Raw genomic sequence first — 23,378 nt, 5'->3', positions numbered from 1 at the left:
GGAAAGTGACCTGGCAGGCAGAGTGAGGGTGGAGGAGGAAACCTAGACCCCAGTGCTCCCAGGATGGAGTCCCCAGACTCAATTCTGTTTTCAGCCCCTCATCGCCCCCAGGGGCTGCAGTCGTCTCGCCTCAGCTGATAGAATCAGGATCATAGACATTGATGATCCAAGGACTCCATCTACCCTGGTGAGTCCAGGTCTTTCAGGATGAGTGTCACATAAAAACAGAGAAATTACATGCACATTTTTTTTCATGATATATACTTGTTTTGTTATCACCCAGTGTAAACATTCATATTTCTTACATGAAATGTAAAAATAAGTCAGTATTAAACCTCCCTATGGGCTGCAGCTTTATTTTTAAAGGACTAAAATATCTCATGAAGTATAATTTTTATTGATGAGAAAATTAAGAACTCTTTGAAAGGTAAATATTTAAGATTTTGCTTCAAAATAGAAGACAGAGATTTTTTTAAAGGACTAGGAGGCATTGAAATAATAAAACTTTGTCTCTAATGATATTCTACAAAACATTCATTTCACCAGTTAGATTTCTTATCTGGAAAATAAAATTACCTTTCATGTTTAAAGGTACAGAAGCCTTTAAGGTATTTCAAACCTATGACTGTATATCAGCATGTTTTTCTTCAGCATTTACATCTTCTGAGTTCTTACAAAGATCAGGTTCACCTTGTGCAGCTAATTCTTTCCACCTCTGTTTTGCTGGATGATGTCCACCAGGTTGTTTCTGAAGCTCTTCAGGTCCACACTTTCAAGGGAGTAGTCTGGGAAATAGGTTCCATTGTTCATGGGGCCTTTTTTATTGGATAGTCTGCTTGCCCCATAGGAAGAAGTTTCTGCTTTTGAGGCTTCCTCTAGAAGAGGGATAATAATTTTCTCTGTTGAGTCTGACAGAAGAGAAAATGTTGGCTCTACTATAAAATCAATGAAATCTATTTGTGACTGGGCCATCAATGTTGACTTCCGATCACTAAGTGGGGAAAATGGAAGCTCTAATTCAGCTTCATCTCCCTGCAGGAAAAACTCCTCCATCGGGGCCATGGTCCACCGGTGGTGCAGCCTCCAGGATTTGTCTGGGTTGCTGATGTCTGCTGCATGGAGAATCAGGGACATGGTTTTGGCTTTGTCAATCCCTTCAGACTACTGCAAACTATTTCTTATATTTTTAATTTGCTGGAAATGACCCGACATGTCTATAGACAAAACCACTTCAGTCACTAGATTCCGATCCAGTCATCTTTGGATAAATTTATCAAGACATTCAGTTCTTCTTCTTGCGTAAGTCGATAAGCTGCGCTTATATGGTGATTCTCAAGGTTAGAGCGATCATTATACAAAATAGCAGTATCTGACCCTGTTTGAGTATGAAAGTTGTTTGTAGTTCCTGTATGTTCGTAGTCATGGGTGGCAACAGCAAAGACCATTGCTAAAATTTCCAGTTCAGTGAGCCAGTACTGTATTAAGCATTATGTTATACACAGTTTGAGTGACATCAGCTGCATGAATCAAAATGTGATAAGGATTTTTGTACTTGCTATACCAACTTCTAAAGCTCCTGCAAAGTAAATTAGGCAAGAAACAGGAATCTTGAAACAGTTGATAAGATCATATCTGGTAAACAGTTCATATAAATTATAAGCTTCAGACTATGTTCTCCACTTGCTTCATTTAAGGCAAATATATCAAAAGACCATTTATCAACATCCTTTAATGTTATTATGACAGCTTCTGGGCATGCCAAACCAACCATGTGATAGGACTTTCTGTACATCTTTGTTTCATCAATATAAACAGTTTCCAGCACAGATGCTGCATATTCAGTGTTCTTTAAGTCTATGACGTTAACATCACCTTTTTCCAGCTACTTCACTAAGCATCTTAGTCTGGAAGCATTGTAACAGTTGAAAAGATTCCCATACTTCAGTTTTTTTCTTATTTTTCTTTCTCTTGAAAGTAGAGCTTCTGGTCCTTGGGGATTACACCAAGAGCAGTGAGTCATACCTGTACCACTAAGATGATAATTACTTTATATTGCAGTGCCTTATTACAGTCCTCATTAGTTTGGAAGTTTCCAGATTATGTAAACAATTTGTAAGGCCAAACTCCAGTGGTATTAACACCTGCTTCTCTTTCTGGTATGTATTCTGAAAATTTTAACATTAACTGTGATTGGTGCATGGTGGGGGAAGGTGAAGGTATAATATGCAGTGTTTTCCAAATTTATTTGGCATATAATTCTTTTCAGGAAATCCCGCTGGGCGGGCGTTGGCGGGGAGGAGGGGCCGGCCATTCGCTCCACGCTGCGCCCGCCCAGCGCGCTCTGGCCGGAAGGGGGCGTGCCACAGTTTTTATTTATACATCTGTCTCCCAGTCTGCAAAATAATCCTCGGTGAAGGAGGGCAGGCTGCGGGATGGCTTTAGTGACTGACCTGGTAAATTATCGACACATGAAAAAAACCATATGGCTTAGCAATTTTTTTTTTTTTAGCATATGAAAATTTATTACTACTGTGTTTTCACCATCAAAACTTATGATATTGGTCTCTCCTGTATCAGGCCAAAAGAGAGACACTGGCTACTTTGACAACCTTAAAGTGGAGTCCAGGAAGGTCACCCACAGCATGACCTTTTCAGTCAAATCCAGGAACCAGAACTTACTCATTTTCTTCAATAAAATTCAAGCAACCATTTATTGGATATAGAGGATGTGATTTTTTTTTTTTTGCCATTTGATCAGCTAGACTGTGGCACACTTCCTGATGGAAGAATTTGGCTATTTGACTCTAACCTTTAGCTTTAGTTTTAGTTTTTTTTTTAATGGACTGGATTTTCTTTTTATTTGGTTCTTTTAATATGACTCAACATAAGATTTGCAAATGAAAAATTTTGGAGGACTGACAAATGTTCAATGAGCGCAATCAAAAGTTATGTTTCAGACTATTTTTCACAGTTCGGGCAAGTTAATATCAAAGGAAAGTCTCCTAGAGAATAAATGACCTGGTAGTTTTTTTCACAAACGGAACAAGGATCAGTCATGTCATGAATCTAATAGGGCTCTTGTGTTTTCCTTTGTAATCTATTTGATTGGATTATGTTCAAGGATTGCACAGCCTCTTTTGTCTTTTAAGACCATTTAAGAGTTCATTTCCCACCTTTGACATTCAGCTCAGGAGTTTCAACAGCTATTAGTCAGAGCTGTCCCTATCAGAAACATCATTAATGTTTAGCAGACAAAAGCAGTTAATGTTTGCAAGAGAACTTCAATGGACCTTTTAGCGGTAGGGTTTGCCATTTTGCAAATGTTTTGAAAGGGAAAATGAGGCTTTGAAATAAAGTGGGAGAACAGTTTTAAAGGGTTAGAACCAAAATCTGAGAGTCACTCAATGAGTCCTGGAGGAAACATTTGTTTCAGCTGCAGGTGATGAGAACAGTCACTTCCAGGTTGAACACCATCCAGGTGTGCATTAGGGCTCATGGTTGTCTCCTCCAGATTTCAATCCTTAGCTATTCTCTGCCTTCTCCCCCTGGATGAGTTCATTTCTTTTTTATTTCAGCTATCACCTCAATGCCTCAGTGTAGGTGACACATAGATTCATTCAGTTACCCAGCAAGTACCAAATTTCCACTGCTGTAATGACTGCCGGCATAACAACTTGCATTTTTTATTACAATTTTTTATAAAGGTATTTTTGATATACACTTTCATGAAGGTTTCACATGAAAAACGATGTGGTTACTACATTCACCCATATTATCGATTCCCCCCAATACCCCACTGCAGTCACTGTCCATTAGTGTAGTAAGATGCCACAGAGTCACTACTTGTCTTCTCTGGGCTACACTGTCTTCCTCATGATCCCCACACACACACCATCTGTACTAATCATAATACCCCTCAATCCCTTTCTCCCTCCCTCCTCCACCCCTCCTCTTTGGTAACCACTAGTCCCTCTTGGAGTTTTTGAGTCTGTTGTTGTTTCATTCCTTCATTTGGCTTCATTGTTATACCCCACAAGTGAGGGAAGTCATTTGGTAGTTGTCTTTCTCTGAGCATAATAGCCTCCAGTTCCATCCATGTTGTTGCAAATGGTAGGATTTGTTTGTTTGTTTGTTTGTTTGTTTGTTTTAGGAGAGCAAGGCAGAGGCTTTTATTTAGAGCTAAGGTGAGAGAACAGAGCTCCTGGCTCAGGCCAGGAGAGGACAAGAGAGTCCTGGGGTGGTGCGTTGTCTAGGGGTTTTATAAGCGGTTGAGAGACAATGGGCCAGGGGATGTAAACATGGTAAGTGGTCACAAGATGTTTACCTTTGAAGAAACACTAAGTGTCTTGTTAGTCTTCCGGTTATTTACAAGAATTTTACTTCTCTGATTTCCTCCCTGGTCTGGGAACATATCACTCAAGGCTGCCTGCTTTACTGCCAAGGTTGGCTGAGTTATTATCTGTTTGTTAAGAAATTTACTTTTTAACTAATTGGGTTTTAGGATACAATCTTATTTTTAAGATGGAATCCTTCCTGTTTTTACTACATTGTTCTGGGCTTGCTTGCTACATTGCCCAAGTTGCAAATCATTTGTTTAGGGCTGGAGGAAGAAAAGCAGCACCTGGGTTGTAAGATAAATTCTAACCGAAATGAGCAGGCGACGAGAGGCAACAAAAGGCCAGGCAGTTTATTTGAGTGCAGTCCCAGGTGAGGTTCACCAATCTGCACAGACACAGGCCAGAGAAATCGCGCCCAACCAGACAGGCGGGGAGTTTTTATAAACACAGGGAAGGGAGGGGGAAGTGGGCCACACCAGGGGTATGTGGGGAATTTTATTGGCTCAGGGTCAGGTGATGGACAGCCAGAGGTCTCCTCCTTCCTGATGGGGGGGGTTCTGCATCCGGGGTTTGTCGGCACATCACGGACTGGAATCCAGGAAGAGCTGTCCATTCCTTCCTTATATGGCACAGAGCTATCTGGTGCTGTCTTTGTTCTGCTTGCACTGTCCTCGCTTTCCTCCCTCCAGTACCTCCCTCCAAACTTACATTACAGCCTTTTGGTCATAATGGGCGATGACTCGATATGGCTACTTCCAGCTGACAAGAAGCATAGTAGGGGGTTTTAAGGCTGGTTGATGGCCGGAGGAGGCTCAGTCGGGAGGGGCGAGTACTTGTGCAGCAACAGTTGATTGACCTTTATGTGTGATATTTCTGCTATGCGCTGTTGAAGGAACCTGACAACACATGGGCCAATAAGGAGTATAAAACAGATCGCTGCAACAGAGCCCAGGAGAGGCACCAACCAGGCCATAATAGGGGATTGAAACCAGCTGTATGGATTACTACCTGATATGCTGGTTCCCTGGAGTTCCTTTCTTAGTTAGTTCTTGTAGTTTTTGAACATTTTGCTCCATGAGTCCCGACTCATTGGTATAGTAACAACATTGTTCCCAGAGGAATAGACAGGTCCCTCCCTTCTCTGCAGTAAGGAGGTCTAAAGCTTGGCGGTTTTGGAAAGTAACCTGGGCCAAGGAGGTGACTTGCTTCTGGAAAGATGCCAGAGAGGCCACAGATGCCTGGACGGCTGCCTCAAGCCGCCATTTCAGTTTTTCTAGGGCCGTAATACTGTAACCCAGGGCACTGGCACTCCCTCCCACAGCCAGAATGGAGGAAGTGAGGGAGATCCCTGCTACTAAAGGCAGGAGGACTGCTCTCTTGTGATGGGAATGCAAGGCCCAGGAGTTGGCAAACTCAGCTCCCCCATACAGAGTCAGCCTAGGGACCAGGCTGATGAGCAGGCAAGAAGTGTTTGCAAAGTTGGTTTTGTATAAGGCCCCATGGCAGCACAGAAAGGTGCCTGGCAGGGAGCAGAGAAGGGAAGGCTCCTTATAGTGATGTCTCAAGGTCACATTTGCTTCAGGTGTCTCAAATAATGGTACTTCCCTGATAAGTTTGGGCTTTGAGGGAGGGCCTGGAGGGCAAGATAGGTTCTCTCTTGGTGGTGCCTGAACTGCTACCACAGGAGCTTCTATAAGGGAAGTGCAGAGGAAGCATTGAGTCAAGGAAATATTGGGGAGGGTGTGCTGGAATAAATCAAGCCCTTCCTGTAGGAGACTTAACCAAGAAAAGGGAAGGGTCCTCACGTTTTGTTGTATGTGAGATTGTAGGTGGGTTTCCTGGGTTTTAATGGCCCATTGTATTTCTTCAAGATGTTTGGGGGCATTTACCTCCAGGTATCGGCGAATCGTGATGGTCTGGCAGGGGTATGCTTGAAAATTATTTAAGTAGACACCCCCTGTAACGCCCTCATTCCAGCGATTATGTAAGGGGTCCTTGATGTTTAAATACCTCTTTGCCCGGGGTGCCCAGCATTGAAAAGTAAGCATATGGCAGCTCTCGCCCGGGCAGCCCTCTACCATGCACTTCATGACACAGGAGGCCCAGGGGCATCCAAAATTTTCCTTGACCCACTGTGTTTTGTACTTTCCTGTTTGTTGAAAGGTGAAGCAGAGGGCCATGTGGGTAGGTGTCTCCCCATCAGGGCACCAAACTCGGTTAAGTGGGAGGGCAATTACGGACTGACAATTGTTAACCTCACAGAGGGCCGTCCCAATCGTCTCCTCCACCTGTCCATTTTTTATGGTGTATCTTTGGGTGGCTTCAAATCGATACTTGACGGGAGGAGGTGAGGCCACTCCACTATGTAGGAGGAGGAGTAGGACGAGGAGTCCATTGGAGTTGGATCCGTAGAGGTCCAACTCGTACTGCTTGCCAAACATCATCAGGGGGAGGGGCTCTTTTTAGTTGGGAAATATAGTACCATGCAGGGTGTCCCAATAGTTTGGCAGCAGTGGGGATTGTGAGGATTACAGTGTATGGTCCTGTCCAGCGAGGCTGGAGTGATCGAGGCTGGAGTTCTCTTAAAAGTACCTCGTCACCTGGCTGAAGGATTGCTGCGTTTTCTGGGTTGTTGGACGATGTAGGCTGGGGTAGGAGCTGGTCTGTGTGTTCCCTGAGAAGATGTCTCAACAGTGAAAAGTAAGGAAGGTAAGAGGTCAAAGGAGGAGAGGTAGCCGGCAGGCCTGTGTTCAGTAAGAAGGGCCTGCCATACATTAGCTCAAATGCGCTTAGTCTAGCCGGTCCCTGGGGGGCAGCATGCAGCCAAGCGAGAGCAATAGAGAGATCGGGCCATGAGAGCTTTACCTCCAGAGACAGCTTAGTTAGTTGATCTTTTAGGAGACCGTTAGCCCTTTTGACCTTAACCGACGACTGGGGGTGGTAGGGTATATGGAGGTTCCAGGTGATGTTGAGAGCCTCGGCTGTTAGCTGAGTGACCCGGGAGATGAAGGCAGATCCTTTATCAGATTGGAGTGAAGTGGGGAGCCCGAAACGTGGAAAAATGTGTTCCACCAGCACCTGCACCACCACTGATGCAGTCTCTCGGTAGGTTGGGAAGGCCTCGATCCACCTTGAAAAGGTATCAACCAGAACTAGTAAACACCGGAGCTTTTTATGCCTAGGCGTATGGGTGAAATCGACCTGCCAGTCTTGTCCGTGGATCATTCCCCTCATCTGGTGGAGGGCCATCCGGGTTTTCTAGAACACCTTGAGATGAGACACAATGACAAGTAGTGCAGGTCTGGTGCACCTGATCTATTGCCTTGCGGAGACTATAAGGGGCAAATATGGGAGAGAGAAATTGGTGCATGGCTTCCAGCCCAATGTGTAGAAACTGATGAATTTTGGATATAATATGTCGGCCTTGGGCTCGGGGGAGGGCAATTCGTCCCCCAAGGTATATCCATCCCTGATCTCCCAACATCTCCCCTTGATGTAGATGCAGTTGCCGTTCATCATCGGGGTATTGGGGCAATAGAGAGGGGGAAAGAAACAGCGCAGAGGGTTGGCTAGACCCGGATGTCAGCTGTTGGGCTGTGGCGTCTGCCAATGCATTACCCCCGGTTACTGGATTGTTTCCAGTCTGATGTCCTTTACAATGCATGATGGCCACCTCCTTGGGGTCCTGTAGGGCCTGTGGCAGGCAGCTGATAGCCCTGCCGTTGATGATCAGGGTTCCCTTTGTGGTAAGGAAGCCCCTTTCCTTCCAAATCACAGCATGAGTGTGTGTAATTAGGAAGGCATATTTAGAGTCAGTATAAATTGTGGCCCTCTTCCCAGCTGTCAGCTGTAATGCCCAGGTAAGAGCTACCAATTTGGCTTTCTTGGAAGTGGTCCCAGATGGGAGTAGGTTTGCTTCTATCACCTGCGACAGTCACCACTGCATAGGCTGCGTTCGCACCCCATCACTTTCTTTCACCGAGCTTCCGTCTATGAAAAAAGTCAAGTCAGAGTCTTTGAGGGGCACGTCTTGTAGGCCCTCTAGGTTTTCTAAGAGCCTCTACAATCTCTACACAGGAATGAATGGGCTGATCCACCAATCGCTGACAGGAAGCAAGGAGGCTAGGTTAAGGGGTGGAGAAACTTGTAGGGTTACCTGCGGATGTTCAATGAACAGAATATGGAATTCCTGTACCCTTGAAGGACTCAAGGAGGCCAGGGATCTGTGACTCAAAAGGTCCTGTAACCGGTGTGGGGAATACAGTGATGGGCTGTAGGAGAGTTAATTTCAGGGCTTCTCGGGCCAGACTTCCCGCAGCTGCCAGGGCTGGGAGGCAAGGCTGCCACCCACTGGTGGTGGTATCTAACTGTTTGGAGAGAAAGGCAATGGGACGGTACCACAGCCCTACTAGCTGTACCAGCACCCCGGTTGCCACCCCTGCCCTCTCTGCTGCATATAGGGTAAAGGGCTTAGTTAAGTCAGGGAGCATCAATGGGGGGGATGAGGGCAACGCATCCCACAACTTATTGAAAGCAGAAGCTACTTCGGTGGGTGAAGCTAGCAACCCAGTAGGAGTCTCTGTGGCAGCCACATAAAGTGGTCTGGCCAGAAGGGCAAAGTGAGGCACCCAGTGTCTGAGAAATCCTACCAATCCTAGAAAGGATAGTATATCGGCTCCTGAAGTAGGTGGCAAGAGAGCTTTAATTGCAGCTGCTCGGTCCGCTGTTAGGGCTCTAGTGGTGGGAGTTAGAGCTAGCCTGAGGTATGTAACTTGAGATAGAGACAGCTGTGCTTTGGCAGGGGATACACTTTATCCCACATCTGCCAGGAAATTAAGAAGGGATGTGGTATCTAGAATCAAGGTCTCCTACAAGGGGCTGCAAAGTAAAAGATCATCTATGTATTGGAGGAGAGTACTCTCACCAATTGAGTGTCACGAGAGGTCCTCTGCCAGGGCCTATCTAAAAAGATGGGGGCTATCTCTAAAACCTTGAAGTAGAACTGTCCAGGTTAATTGTCTAGACCAACAGGTGTCAGGGTCTTCCCACGTGAAGGCAAATAGTGGCTGCGAGTCTGAGTAGAGAGGTATAGTGAAAAAGGCATCTTTAAGGTCTAGTACAGTAAAATGAGAGGTACCAGAAGGGACCTGACACAGAAGAGTATATGGGTTAGGCACTACTGGGTGTAAGGGAATAACAGCCTCGTTAATTATTCGGAGGTCTTGAACAAGGTGATACGCTCCAGAAGGCTTTTTTAAAATTCATTTTATTATCATTAATCTACAATTACATGAAGAACCTTATGGTTACTAGAATCTCCCCTTCACCAAGTCCCCGCCTCACAAGCCCCATGACAGTCACGGTCCATCAGATAGTAAGATGTTGTAGACTCACTACTTGTCTTCTCTGTGTTGCACATCCCTCCCTATGCCCCCCCCATTCTACATGCTAATTGTAAGGCTCCCTTTCTATTTCCCTGCCATTATCCCTCCCTTCCCACCCTTTCTGCCCAGTCCCTTTCCCTTTGGTAACCATTAGTCCATTCATGGGTTCTGTGATTCTGCTGCTATTTTGTTCCTTCAGTTTTTCTTTGTTCTTATACTCCACATATGAGTGAAATCATTTGGTACTTGTCATTCTCTGCTTGGCTTATTTCAGTGAGCATAATACCCTCTAGCTCCATCCATGTTGTTGCAAATGGTAGGGTTTGTTTTCTTCTTATGGCTGAATAATATTCCATTGTGTATATGTACCGCGTCTTCTTTATCCATTCATCTATTGATGACACTTAGGTTGCTTCCATTTCTTGGCTATTGTAAATAGCGCTGCGATAAGCATAGGGGTGCATCTGTCTTTTTCAAACTGGGCTGCTGCATTCTTAGGGTAAATTCCTAGAAGTGGAATTCCTGGGTCAAATGGTATTTCTATTTTGAGCATTTTGAGGAACCTCCATACTGCTTTCTACAATGGTTGAACTAATTTGCATTCCCACCAGCAGTGTAGGAGGGTTCCCCTTTCTCCACAACCTCGCCAACATTTGTTTTTGTTTGTCTTTTGGATGGTGGTGATCCTTACTGGTGTGAGGTGATACCTCATTGTGGTTTTAATTTGCACTTCTCTGATGACAAGCAATGTGGAGCATCTTTTCATGTGTCTGTTGGCCAACTGAATTTCTTCTTTGGAGAACTGTCTGCTCAGCCCCTCTGCCCATTTTTTAATTGGACTATTTGCTTTTTGTTTGTTGAGGTGGTGAGCTCTTTATATATTTTGGATGCCAACCCTTTATCAGATCTGTCATTTATGAAGATATTCTCCCATACTGTAGGATACCTTCTTGTTCTATTGATGGTGTCCTTTGCTATACAGAAGCTTTTCAGCTTGATATAATCCCACTTGTTCATTTTTGCTTTTGTTTCCCTTGCCTGGGGAGATATGTTCATGAAGAAGTTGCTCATGTTTATGTCTAAGAGATTTTTGCCTATGTTTTTTACTAAGAGTTTTATGATTTCATGACTTACGTTCAGGTCTTTGATCCATTTTGAATTTACTTTTGTGTATGGGATTAGACAATGATCCAGTTTCACTCTCTTACATGTAGCCATCCAGTTTGGCCAGCACTGTCTGTTGAAAAGACTGTAATTTCCCCATTGTATGTCCATGGCTTCTTTATAATATATTAATTGACCATATATGTTTGGGTTAATATCTGGGGTCTCTATTCTGTTCCACTGGTCTGTGGCTCTTTTCTTGTGCCAGTACAAAACTGTCTTGATTACTGTGGCTTTGTAGTAGAGCTTGAAGTTGGGGAGCAAGATCCCCCCCCCCACTTTATTCTTCCTTCTCAGGATTGCTTTGGCTATTCAGGATCTTTGGTGTTTCCATATGAATTTTTGAACTATTTGTTCTAGTTCGTTGAACAATGTTGTTGGTAATTTGATAGGGAGTGCATTGAATCTGTATATTGCTTTGTGCAGGATGGCCATTTTGATGATATTAATTCTTCCTAGCCAAGAGCATGGGATGAGTTTCCATTTGTTAGTGTCCTCTTTAATTTCTCTTAAGAGTATCTTGTAGTTTTCAGGGTAAAGGTCTTTCACTTCCTTGGTAAGGTTTATTCCTAAGTATTTTATTCTTTTTGATGCAGTTGTGAATGGAATTGTTTTCCTGATTTCTCTTTTTATTAGTTCATTGTTAGTGGATAGGAAAGCCACAGATTTCTGTGTGTTAATATTGTATACTGCAACTTTGCTGTATTCCAATATCAGTTCTAGTAGTTTTGGAGTGGAGTCTTTAGGGTTTTTTATGTACAATATCATGTCATTGGCAAATAGTAACAGTTTAACTTCTTCTTTACCAATCTGGATTCCTTGTATTTCTTTGTTTTGTCTGATTGCTGTGGCTGGGACCTCCAGTACTATGTTGAATAACAGTGGGGAGAGTGGGCATCCCTGTCTTGTTCCCGATCGCAGAGGAAAAGCTTTCAGCTTCTCGCTGTTCAGTATGATGTTGGCTGTGGGTTTATCATAAATGGCCTTTATTATGTTGAGGTACCTGCCCTCTATACCCATTTTGTTGAGAGTTTTTATCATGAATGCATGTTGAATTTTGTTGAATGCTTTTTCAGCATCTATGGAGATGATCATGTGGTTTTTGTCCTTCTTTTTATTTATGTGGTGGATGATGTTGATGGATTTTCGAATGTTGTACCATCCTTGCATCCCTGGGATGAATCCCACTTGGTCATGGTGTATGATCCTTTTGATGTATTTTTGAATTCAGTTTGCTAATATTTTGTTGAGTATTGCATCTACATTCATCAGGGATATTGGTCTGTAATTTTGTTTTTGGTGGGGTCTTTGCCTGGTTTTGTTATTTGGGTGATTTTGGCTTCATAGAATGAGTTTGGGAGTATTCCCTCCTCTTCTCTTTTTTGGAAAACTTTAAGGAGAATGGGTATTATATCTTCTCTGTATGTCTGATAAAATTCCGAGGTAAATCCATCTGGCCCTGGGGTTTTGTTCTTGGGTAGTTTTTTGATTACTGTTTCAATTTCTTTGCTGGTAATTGGTTTGTTTAGATTTTTTATTTCTTCCTTGGTCAGTCTTGGAAGGTTGTATTTTTCTAGGAAGTTGTATATTTCTACTAGGTTTTCCAGCTTCTTAGCATATAGGTTTTCATAGTAGTCTCTAATAATTCTTTGTATTTCTGTTGGGTCCATTGTGATGTTTCCTTTCTCATTTCTGATTCTGTTGATGTGTGTTGATTCTCTTTTTCTCTTAATAAGTCTGGCCAGAGGCTTGTGTATTTTGTTTATTTTCTCAAAGAACCAGCTATTGGTTTCATTGATTTTTTTCTATTGTTTAATTCTTCTCAATTTTTTAAATTTCTTCTCTCATGTTTATTATGTCCCTCCTTCTGCTGACTTTAGGCCTCATTTGTTCTTTTTCCAATTTTGATAACTGTGATATTAGACTATTCATTTGGGTTTGTTCTTCCTTCTTTAAATATACCTGGATTGCTATATACTTTCCTCTTAAGACTGCTTTCCCTGCATCCCACAGAAGTTGGGGCTTTGTGTTGTTGTTGTTATTTGTTTCCATATATTGCTGGATCTCCATTTTAATTTGGTCGTTCATCCATTGACTATTTAGAGGCATGTTGTTAAGCCTCCATGTGTTTGTGAGCCTTTCTACTTTCTTTGTACAATTTATTTCTAGTTTTATACCTTTGTGGTCTGAAAAGTTGGTTGGTAGAATTTCAATCTTTTTGAATTTACTGAGGCTCTTTTTGTGGCCTAGTATGTGGTCTATTCTGGAGAATGTTCCATGTGCACTTCAGAAGAATGTGCATCCTGTTGTTTTTGGGTGTGAAGTTCTACAGATGTCTTTTAGTTCCATCTGTTCTATTGTATTATTCAGTGCCTCTGTGTCCTTACTTATTTTCTGTCTGGTGGATCTGTCCTTTGGAGTGAATGGTGTGTCGAAGTCTCCTGAAATGAATGCATTGCATTCTATTTCCTCCTTTAGTTCTGTTAGTATTTGCTTCACATATGCTTGTGCTCCTATGTTGGGTGCATATATATTTATAATAGTTATATGCTCTTGTTGGACTGAGCCCTTTATCATTATGCAATGTCCTTCTTTATCTCTTGTTACTTTCTTTGTTTTGAAGTCTATTTTGTCTAATACTAGTACTGCAACACCTGCTTTTTTCTCCCTATTGTTTGCATGAAATATCTTTTTCCATCCCTTGACTTTTAATCTGTGCATGTCTTTGGGTTTGAGGTGAGTCTCTTGTAAGCAGCATATAGATGGGTCTTGTTTTTTTATCCATTCAGTGACTCTATGTCTTTTGATTGGTGCATTCACTCCATTTACATTTAGGGTGATTATCAATAGGTATGCACTTACTGCCACTTCAGGCTTTAGATTTGTTGTTACCAAAGGTTCAAGTTTTCTTTCCTCACTATCTAAGAGTCTAACTTAATTCATTTAGTATGCTGTTACAAACACAATCTAAGGGTTTTTTCTATTTCTCCTCCTTTTTCTTCCTCCTTCATTCTTTATATGTTAGGTATCAAATTCTGTAATTTTTGTCTATCCCTTGATTGACTTTGGGGATACTTAATTTAATTTTGCATTTGCTTCATAATTAGCTCTTCTACTTTCTTTACTGTGGTTTTATTACCTCTGGTGATAGGTATTAAACCTTAAGAACACTTCCATCTATAGCAGTCCCTCCAAAATAGACTGTAGAGATGGTTTGTGGGAAGTAAATACTCTCAGCTTTTGCTTACCTGGAAATTGTTTAATCCCTCCTTCAAATTTAAATGATAATCTTGCCTGATAAAGTAATCTTGGGTCCAGGCCCTTCTGCTTCATGGCATTAAATACATCATGCCACTCCCTTCTGGCCTGTAAGGTTTCTGCTGAGAAGTCTGATGTTAGCCTGATGGGCTTTCCTTTGTATGTGATCTTATTTCTGTCTCTGGCTGCTTTTAACAGTCTGTCCTTATCCTTGATCTTTGCCATTTTAATTATTATGTGTCTTGGTGTTGTCTTCCTTGGGTCCCTTGTGTTGGGAGATCTATGGATCTCCATGGCCTGAGAGACTATCTCCTTCCCCAGATGGAGGAAGTTTTCAGCATCTACCTCCTCAAAGACACTTTCTGTCCCTTTCTCTCTCTCTTTTTATTCTGGTATCCCTATAATGCAAAATTGTCCCACTTGGATTGGTCACACTGTTCTCTCAATATTCTTCCATTCTTAGAGATTCTTTTTTTCTCTGTACATCAGCTTCTTTGTATTCCTCTTCTCTAATTTCTATTTCATTTATTGTCTCCTCCACCATATCCAACCTGCTTTTAATACCCTCCATCATGCTCTTCAACAATTGGATCTCTGACCTGAATTCATCCTGAGTTCTTGGATGTCTTTCCGTACCTCCATTAGAATGTTGATGATTTTTATTTTGAACTCCCTTTCAGGAAGAGTCATGAGGTCCATATCATTTAAATCTTTCTCGGGAGTTGTATTAATAATTTTACTCTGGACAAGTTTCCTTTGGCGTCTCATGTTTGTATATGGCGCCCTCTAGTGTCCAGAAGCTGTTGTCTCTGGAGCTGCTCAGCCCTGAGGTAATGTTAGGGGTCTCAGGGGAGTGGTACTGGTGCCTGGTGGGAGGAAAGAGCTGTTCCCCGCCTCCCAGCTGCTCTGCCTGTCTCCACTGCCTGAGCCAGTTGGCCGGGCACACAGGTATGTTTTTGTCCCAGAGCAGCCGGATATGGATCCCTGCTTTCCACAAGTGGCCAAAATCCCAGTCTCCCCAGGAACTCTGCCTGTATTAACTTTCCAACCTGGTAGTCATGCAAATCTCATGAAAGTACCATGAAATGTAGGTTTATCCTCCCAGAGCAGATCTCCAGAGGTAGGTATTCAGCAGTCCCAAGCCTTCCACTCCCTCCCTGCTCTGTTTCTCTTCCTCCCGGTGGTGAGCTGGGGTGGGGGAAGGGCTCAGGTCCCACAGAGCCACAGCTCAGGTATGTTACCCCATTTGGTGAGGTCTGCTCTTTTCTCCAGGTGTGTGCAGTCTGACGCCATCCTCTTTCCTGTTGCTCTCTCAGGATTAGTTGCACCATCTTTATTTTCTAATTGTATCCAGTTTTAGGAGGAAGCCTCTGTCTCTCCTCTCACACTGCCATCTTTAATCCCATCTCCCTCCAGAAGGTTTTTTTACCAGTAAGATGGGAGTATTGCATGGGGAGTTAGTGGGTACCAAAAGCCCCTGTGAGAGCAGATGATTAACAATAGGCTGTAGTCCCCTTCGGTGAGCCTGTGAAATAGGAAATTGAGGCCAAGAAGGGAAGCGGGATGGGTCCTTAAGGCATATTGAAACTGGGGTGTGGTGGGTTGCTGCTACAGGGGTGGAGATGTCCCACACGACCAGACTGACAGCAGTTCAGGGAGTTGGGAGACTCAGGTCCCCATCATCTAACCCCCTTCACTGACCAAAGAAATGAGGGAACTTCTGGCATCCTGTAAGCATTCAAAAGGTGGGAGGGAAATAGAGGCTCTTAACTTATAGATCAAATTCCATCCTAACAGAGGGGTAGGACAGGAAGGCATGACTAGAAAGGAATGGGTAAATGGGATGCTTTGAAAGGTGCAGTCTACTGGGCCTGTCTCTAGAGGCCTGGAGAGAGTTCCCGTGACTCCATCTATGGAGACTTTGGCAGGATATAAAGACCCTTTAAAGGATGGGAGAACAGAGTAGGTAGCCCCCGTGTCTACCAAGAAGGAAATGGGCTTACCCACTACCCACAGCTTGGCCTTGGGCTCAGCGAGGGTGATTGGGGTGTCCGAGTCCAGGCATCTTCAATCTTCAAGGATGCCCAGCAGGTCTAAAGGGTAGTTTTTCAAGGGTATCTGCCCCCTGTGGAGCTCTGCCACTGGATGAGGACTAACCCCTAGTGGATAGTCTACTTTCCAATGACCTTGCTTACCACAGCTGGGGCACGGTTTGGTCAGTCTGCGTGGTTGGTTGGGGCACTTCCATGCCCAGTGCCGTTCTTCACTGCACCGAAAGCAAGGGCCCAGAGGTTCGAGTTGATCTTCAGGGACACCCTGACGATCTTTATGAGCTGGCCGCAGAGCAGCTATTATGATGCAAGTCTGTTCCACCATTTGGACAGCTGACCTCCTCTTGCTCTTGTCCTCTCGGGCCTGAAAAACTTTAAATGCCATATCTACCAGGTCTCCTAGAGGGATCTGGGGACCATCCTGAGCCTTTTTAAGTTTGCACCTGATGTCGGGAGCCGACTGAGTTATAAAATGCATGGCCAGGAGAGAGGAACCTAATGCTGAGGCCGGGTCGATCTTAGTAAAAGCCCCTAGGGTTTCCTTTAGGCACTTGAGGAATTTTGACAGGTTTTCATCAGGCCTCTGGGTAATCTCTCTAAGCTTATCATAATTGATGGCCTTTTGAGTGGTTGAGTTCATACCTGCCAACAAGTAGCAAACCATGTGATCCTGGCATGCCTCACCCTCAGGAGAATTATAATCCCACAGGGGTTCCTGTAGAGTTAATTATTTATAACCCTTAATTAAGCTCATATTCTGCCCATAGGTTCCCACTCATCTGTGGCATGGGCCTCATTGGCACAGTGCTGTGCCACTGCCGTGACACAGTCGTATTCTTCTGGAATTAGAGTGGATTGGAGGCCTACATGTACATCATGCCAGGTGAGCTTATAAGCTCGAGTGAGATATTTAAACTGTTTAGCGAACATTATGGGGTTGGAAGAGAAGGACCCCAATCGCTGTTCCACTTGGGACAAGTCTGCCAGGGAAAAGGGAACATGAACCTGCACCACCCCTTCAGCCCCCACCACCTCTCTCAGAGGAGCCATCACATAAGCTTGAGACTGCTGTGACTTAGAGCAGCTTATGGGAGGGCTAGTCTATTTGGGCACTAGCCACAGTGAGTAGGATTGTGGCAGATTTGAAGGAGGGGACAGAGGAGGTGACACTGGCAGTGGGGGATACAACCTGGGAATTGATACGGAACTTGAAGGCTGAGGACCAGGATATGGGGGAGTTTTATTCATTTTTTCTGAAGTGGAGTCGGCACCTGTGGAGCAAGACAGTGGTGCAACTGGAAGAGAAGGGAACAAGATGGCAGAGAGGCGGGAAGAGAAGGGGAACAAGATGGACATTGAGGAAGGGAGCTGGCCCCCATGGTGGGCCTGGAGGAGCAGGAATGAGGGTAGCCGAGATCCTCCGCTGAGTCTGTCAGAGAAGAGCATTTCATTTCACATTGTTTCTCATGTGAAACCTTCATAAGAGTGTATATCAATAATAACTTAATAAAAAAATTTGTAAAAGAAAGAAAAAGGGAGGGAGAGTGAGCATACTTGTCTTGTTCCCAGTCTTAGAGGAAATGCTTTCAGCTTTTCACTGTTAAGTATGATGTTGGCTGTGGGTTTGTCATATATGGCATTTATTATGTTGAGGTACTTTCCTTCTATACCCATTTTCATAAGAGTTTTTATCATGAATGCATGTTGATTTTTGTCAAGTGCTTTTTCAGCATCTATGGAGATGATCCTGTGATATTTTTCCTTCTTTTTATTGATGTGTTGGATGATGTTGATGGATTTTTGAATGTTGTACCATCCTTGCATCCCTGGGATGAATCCTAGTTGATTATCATGTATGATCCTCTTGATGTATTTTTGAATATGGTTTGCTAATATTTTGTTGAGTATTTTTGCATCTATGTTCATCAGGGATATTGGTCTGTAGTTTTCTTTTTGGGGATGTCTTTGCCTGGTTTTGTTAGTAGAGTGATGCTGGCTTCATAGAATGAGTTTTGAAGTATTCCCTTCTCTTCTATTTTTTGGAAAACTTTAAACAGAATGGTTATGCTGTCGTCTCTAAATGTCTGGTAAAATTTAATGGTGAAGCCATCTGGTCTGGGTCTTCTGTTCTTGGGTAGTTTTTTTGTGTGTGGTTTTCTATGTTTTCTTTCTCTTTTTTTTGTATCATTAATATACAATTTACATGAGCAACATTGTGCCTACTAGATTCTACCCATTATTGAGTCCCCACCACATATCTTGGGTAGTTTTTTGATTACTGATTCAATTTCACTGTTGGTAATAGGCCTGATCTGTTCAGATTTTCTGTTTCTTCCTGGGTCAGTCTTGGAAGGTTGTATTTTTCTAGACAGTTGTACATTTCTTCTAAGTTATCCAGTTTGTATATAATTTTTCATAGTATTCTCTAATAATTCTTTGTATTTTGGTGGTGTCTGTAGTGATTTTTCCTTTCTCATTTCTGTTTCTGTTTATGTGTGTAGATTCTCTTTTCTTCTTGATAAGTCTGGCTAGGGGTTTATCTATTTTGTTTATTTTCTCAAAAAATCAGCTCTTAGTTTCATTAATTCTATTTTATTGTTCTCAATTTTATTTCTTCTCTGATCTTTATTATGTCCCTCCTTCTACTGCCTTTAGGCCTTATTTGTTCTTCTTTTTCCAGTTTCAATAATTGTGACTTTAGATGTTCATTTGGGATTGTTCTTCCTTCTTTAAATAGACCTGAATTGCTATATGCTTTCCTCTTAGAACTGCCTTCACTGCATCCCACAGAAGTTGGGGCATTGAGCTGTGGTGTTCATTTGTCTCCCTATATTGCTTGATCTCTGTTTTAATTTGGTCATTAATCCATTGATTATTTAGGAGCATGTTGTTAAGGCTCCATGTGTTTGTGAGCCTTTTTGTTTTCTTTGTACAGTTTATTTCTAGTTTCATACCTTTGTGATCTGAGAAGTTGGTTGGAACAATTCGAATATTTTTCAATTTGCTGAGGCTCTTTTTGCAGCCTAGTATGTGACCTATTCTGGGAAATGTTCCATATGCACTTGAGAAGAATGTGTATCTTGTTGGTTTTAGGTGGAGTGTTCTGTAGATGTGTGTGAGGCCCATCTGTTCTAATGTGTTGTTCAGGGCCTCTGTCTCCTTACTTATTTTCTGTCTGGTTGATATGTCCTTTGGAGTGAGTCGTGTGTTGAAGTCTCCTAAAATGAAATAAACCTTTAATTATTTATAACCCTTAATTAAGCTCAGTTTCAAGGTTTAAATTCTACATTTGCCTACATGGCTGGTGATGGGAGGGATGGATCCTTGGAGGCAACTGGCACTTTGATGTTTTAGGAGAATTGTTGGGAAAAGGGAAAGGACTTGGACAAAGGGAAGAGGGAGGAGGGGCAGAAGGAGAGACATCAGAAGGATAAAGGTAATAAGGAGAAGTGGGTAGAGGGACACAACTGAAGGAAAAGAGAGGAGGGTTCACTGGGGAAATGAGTCTATTTTATCCATGCTTAGGGTTGTCAAAATGTTCATTTGCTGTGGCCAATCTGTTAGGGAAACAATTTTTGATTCAGACTCTTTTTTGCACAAAAAAAGAATCAAGTCAAAATTTTTAAATTAAAAAAATTAACCAATGGAAAAAAGAAAAACAATTTATTTTGGAGACTCCAGCATATTAACAAAAAATGTGCTGCTCATTGGACATGTGGAATCTTATTTCTCTACTTTTCCAAGGTGCCTCTCAAATGAACATTTTGATGAAATCAAGCATTCTCCAGAATTGGCACTGAAGATCCAAATCATCCTTGGTGAAGGTGCCATTTACAAAGGGCACAAGAATTAGGACTGCAGTGGATACATGGGAGAAGTAGGGATTTTTCCTGCTGGAGGAGGGGACTTAGGTTTAGGTGACCCCAAGAGAACTGGTGATGGTTGGTAGAAATGTAACATTTATGCACCTCTTAGGGCCCCAAAATGACAGTTGGCTGCCTCTGAACACAGACCCTACAATCTTCTCAGCCAGTGGAAAACCAGAAATAATTCTCTCTCAGGTACAGGATCGAGATGGAAGGAGACCTGGACAGATGGTTTGTTTGGTGGCCTTCAGTAAAGTTTATCCGGGTAGATGTCAGTCAAACTCACTGGTCCCAGAGGTCAGCTCAAACAAGACTCATATAGCCCGTTCCTCATTCTACCCTCTGATTCTCATCATGACACACCTTTGCCCAGCACAACACAAAGCTGTAAGACCAAAGACAGCTGAAACAATGTCTGGATCCCACCAAGGAGGTCAAACACATGGAGACCAAAAACAAAACCCAGGCCCCAAACTGAGAAAAAATATCCTGAAAACTCATATGCAGAGCACAGTTGAGATCCAGTGCTGACTTACCACATCATCCCAGCCTCGGCAAGCTGCAGGCTGCAAGGCACGGGGGGCCTCTGTGGGGACACACTGTCCTGAGGGCTGGGGTCTGCAGCAATGGGCAGTTCTTGCTGCATCTTTGGAGGGCTCCACAATGAACGGTCAGTAAACAAAGGCCAACCGAGTGAGAATAAGCAAAGAATATTTATTCAGAGCTTGTTGGAGCAAGGAAATCAACCGCCATCACTTGGTTTCTAGCAGAGTCTCAAAATCAGGCAGAGGAGTGGGAAACTGTCATTGTGGGGAATGGGAAGGCCACAGCTCTGCTCTGACTGGAGGCCATTGGCAGGGGGAAGCTCTTGTGAGCTGTCTAGGTGCAGGGTATCCTCTGTTGTTGTCAGGGGTATATATTTGGCTTTCTCTTGTTGGTCCTAAGTTGGGAATGGAGACCAATAGGGAAGCTCTCAGTTATAAATATGGCCATTGGGGGCCAATTGTTACAAGGGTTATTATTTAAAGTCCTGAGCTGGTTGCTAGATACTATGGTCAGACTTCCTACAAGCCTGACGTACGTAGAGTAGGCCTACTTCCTGGGCTGAAAACTGTTGATAGTGGGTTGGTCCTTGGGTTTATTGCTGCAGATCGAGGGACCTATTTTTACATGTGATAGCTATGGATCATTTGTAATTTTAGTGTCTCACTGTAGACTGGGGGTCAGAAACCAGGTCAATGCTAAGAAAATGTGTGATCGGGGCTGGAGAGATTTTATAGACACTGATGATCCAAGGTCCTCATCTGCCTTGATGAGACCAGGTCTTTCAGGATGAGCATCACAAAAGAAGAGAGAAATTACATACAGATTTTTTATCTATTCATCAGAGTCCTCCACATCTGCAAAATAATCATCCAAAGAAATGACAGGATCCAGGAAAGGGTAGCCTTAGGAAGGAAAAGGCAGAGTCAGGGCTGAGGAGAGAACCTGAGCTCCACTGCTCTTGAGACTGTGTGGCCCTACCCCTGATTCAGTTCCATCCCCAGCTCTGCAGTCCCCTGCCAGGCTTCAGGTGCTTTGCCCCTGCCATGTGGAATAGGTCTCTGATCTTCAGGCCAGTCCAGGCCCTCAGATTCCATAACTAACCATGAAGGAAGGCCCGTGCCACCTTCTCCTTCCAAGAGGCCATTACTGTGTCCCCAAATTTCTGGGCCTGATGTTGCCATCCACCCTCCTTCCCTCCCCCACTGCTTTCCTTTCCCATCTCTCCTGATTAGCGCTAGTTTCCTTCCTCCTTGTCATCCTCCACAGGCCATATTGTTGTAGAAAAAGGGCACACTGGAGGAAGCCCGGTGATGTACTCCATCTTCTCCAATTCATCCTATATGGGTGAGGATTAAAGATGGCGGTGTGAGAGGTGAGAAAGAGGCTTCCTCCTAAAACTGCATATAATACGAAAATATAATTAATACAACTAATCCTGAGAGAGCACCAGGAAGGAGGACTGCACCAGACTGCATACATCTGGAGAAAAAAGCAGACTTCATGGAACAGGATAACATACCAAAGCTGTGGCCCAGCAGGACCCAAGCCCTTCCCCTACCCCAGATCACCAGTGGGAGGAAGAGAGAGATGGAGCAGGGAGGGAGTGGAGGCCTGGGACTGCTGAATACCTAACTATGGAGATCTGCTCTGGGAACACAAACCTACATTTCATGGTGCTTTCATGATACTCTCATGACTACGGGGTTGGAAAGCTAAAACAGGCAGAATTCCTGGAGAGACTGAGATTCCAGCTGCTTGTAGAAAGCAGGGATCCATATCCAGCTGCTCTGGGACAAAGGCTTATACCCATGTGCTTGGCCCACTGGTTCAGGCAGTGGAGACAGGCATAGCAGACAGGAAGCATGAAACAGCTCTTTCATCTCCCCAGGCACCATACCACTCCCCTGCAACCCCTGACATTGTGTCAGGGAATGAGCAGCTCCAGAGAGTAGAGCTTCTGGACACTAGACAGCACCATACAAAAATATGAAACACCAAAGGACCCTGGTACAGAGTAAAATTAATATAACCCCTGAGAAAGATGATATGGACCTCATGACTCTTCCTGAAAGGCAGTTCAAAGTAAAAATTATTAACATGCTAATGGAGGTACGGAAAGATATTCAAGAACTCAGGAATGAATTCCGGTCAGAAATCTAATCTTGAAGAGCACAATGGAGGGTATTAAAAGCAGATTGGATATGGTGGAGGAGACGATAAATGAAATAGAAATTAGAGAACAGGAACACAAAGAAGCTGAGGCACAGAGAGAAAAAAGGATCCCTAAGAATGAAAGAATATTGAGAGAACTGTGTGACCAATCCAAATGGAACAATATTTACATTATAGGGGTACCAGAAGAAGGAGAGAGAGAGAAAGGGATAGAAAGTGTCATTAAGGAGGTAACTGCTGAAAACTTCCCCAATCTGGGGAAGGACATAGTCTCTCAGGCCATGGAGATCCACAGATCTCCCAACACAAGGGACCCAAGGAAGACAACACCAAGACATATAGTAATTAAAATGGCAAAGATCAAGGATAAGGACAGACTCTTAAAAGAAGCCAGAGAGAGAAATAATATCACACACAAAGGAAAGCCCATCAGGCTAACATCAGACTTCTCAGCAGAAACCTTACAGGCCAGAAGTGAGAGGCATGATGTAATTAATGCAATGAAGCAGAAGGGCCTGGAACCAAGATTACTTTATCTGGCAAGATTATCATTTAAATTTGAAGGAGGGATTACACAATCTCCAGAGAAGGAAAAGCTGA

The 23,378-nt window shown here is 43.4% G+C and overlaps 1 pseudogene; it reads right to left on the bottom strand.

Moving 5' to 3' along the window:
• Positions 1 to 690: 690 nt before the first annotated feature.
• LOC118915764 (dual specificity calcium/calmodulin-dependent 3',5'-cyclic nucleotide phosphodiesterase 1A-like) lies at positions 691 to 1,807 on the bottom strand (annotated as a pseudogene).
• Positions 1,808 to 23,378: the final 21,571 nt, after the last annotated feature.

The sequence above is a fragment of the Manis pentadactyla genome, chromosome 14, assembly GCF_030020395.1.
Source record: "Manis pentadactyla isolate mManPen7 chromosome 14, mManPen7.hap1, whole genome shotgun sequence".
NCBI classification, from domain to species: domain Eukaryota; kingdom Metazoa; phylum Chordata; class Mammalia; order Pholidota; family Manidae; genus Manis; species Manis pentadactyla.
The sequence above is the reverse complement of the archived record's forward strand: the minus strand, read 5'-3'. Positions and strand labels throughout refer to the sequence as shown.